We start from the raw sequence: 2,117 nt of genomic DNA on the forward strand, positions 1-2,117 counted from the left end.
GTGGGGCTAGTCGTCTAGATCTGTTGCGAGGGTAAACGCCCGCAACACTGTTCACTTCACTTTTCATCAATTCATATTGTCTCCCAAGTTTTCCTGAAATCATCCTGCCCCTCATTTCCTATAGCACAATGGTATTCCATCATAATCATATGCCACAACTTGTTCCGCCATTCCCCAATTGATGGACATCCCCTCAATTTCTAATTCTTTGCCACCACAAAAAGAGCTGCTACAAATATTTTTGTACATATAGGTCCTTTTATTTTCTCTTTTAATCTCTTTGAGATACATAACTAATAGTGGTGTTGCTGGCAAAATTTCAAATCTCTTTCTAGAATGGTTGGAACAGTTCACAATTCCACCAAAAGTGAATTCATTAGTGTCCCTATTTTCCTCTATTCCCTCCAACATGTGTTATTTTCCCTTTTCTGTCATATTAGCCAATCTGAAAAATTGTGAGGTAGTACCTCAGAGTTGTTTTAATTTTCATTCTTTTAATCAATAGTGATTTAGAGTATCTTTATATGACTATAGACAGTTTTAATTTCTTCTGAAAACTACCTGTTCATATACTCTGATCATTTATCAATTGGGGAATGATTCATATTTTTACAAATTTGACTCAGTTCTCTATATATTCGAGAAATAAGGTCTTTATCAGAGATACTTGCTGTTAAATTTTTTTTTCCTGTTTCCTATTTTCTTTCTAATCTTGGATGCATTGGTTTTGTTCCTGCAAAACCTTTTTAACTTAATGTGATCAAAATTATTCATTTTACATCCTGTAATGTTCTCTGTCTCTTGTTTGGTCATAAAGTCTTCCCTTATCCATAGATCTGACAGGTAAACTCTTCCATGCTCCCCAAATTTGTTTATGGTATCACCCTTTATGTCTAAATCATATGCGCATTTTGACCTTATCTTGATATACAATGTGAGATTAGTCTGTACCTAGTTTCTGCCAAACTGTTTTCCAATTTTCCTAGCAGTTTTTGTCAGATAATGAATTTTTGCCCAAAAAACTTGGATCTTTAGGTTTATCAAATACTAGATTACTATAGTCATTTAGTACTGGGCACCTAATCTATTCAACTGACCTACCACTCTGCTTCTCAGTCAATACCCAATCATTTTGATGATTACTGCCAGTCCCTTCCTTTTATTGATGAAGAAACAGAAGAACAGAAAGGTTAAATGATTTGTTTACAGTTACATTGGGTTACACTAGGGTTTAGGGTTACATTAGGATTTTAATTCAGATGTTCTTATTTTAATTCAGATCTTCAGATATTCAAGTCCCAGTGCCCTATCCATTATGCCATGCTGCCTTTCAGAAGGAAATGGCCCTGGAATCAGTCGTTATCCTGATATTATTACTCCTTTGTATGCAATATTCTACAAAATAACAACAAGTTCAAGTTGGGCAATGCTACTATTTCCCCTTTTTCTTTTTCTCCTCCTTGTGTCTCTCTGTTCATGTGGGATGTTACATGTGTGTGCTCCATCCAAAGGAATATAATTTTTGATCACTTATACTTTGTAAGTTATCTTGGGGTTTGGGGACTAGATTTTTCCCCCTATTTATTCTATTTTTTTTTTTAAATCTGGGACAATTAGCTCCTCTTCTAATGTAGTTTTCATTTATGACTTCTTGAAATATAGTTCTGAAAAAAAACAGGCCTTGAAAATTCCATTGTGATTCAAATGGAGCTACTTGACTACGCCTGTAAACCCAAATCACTCTGGCTTTCACTGATTGGCTAACAATAGGTCCCAGCCCAAGTCTCTCTTGCTCATTTGATGCCTCAGAGTGAGTGAAGCTAGCAATTGTTTTCCCTTCTGACCAGAAACTCTGAGGGTCTTCACCTCCAAGATTAATTCTTTTATGTTGACAAACTAGGCTACCTTTTGTCTCAATTCTTCTTATCTAGCCCTAAATCCCTGAAGAAGCCTTGCCTCAGACAGAGATCTGGAAAAGACTTTAATTTCAAAAGGCCAAGGTCTTCCACTGCATCCTGAGCCACCTCCAGTCCTCTTGACTTATGTCTTGTCACTGGACTAAATCAAATCCAATCAAAAGTCAAGACATCTCCTCTTCCCCCCCCCCCCCCCCCCCC

This window comes from Petaurus breviceps, unplaced genomic scaffold (assembly GCF_028583685.1).
Source record: "Petaurus breviceps papuanus isolate PSGF00001 unplaced genomic scaffold, PetGlider_PUasm1.0 37, whole genome shotgun sequence".
Taxonomy (NCBI): Eukaryota; Metazoa; Chordata; class Mammalia; order Diprotodontia; family Petauridae; genus Petaurus; species Petaurus breviceps.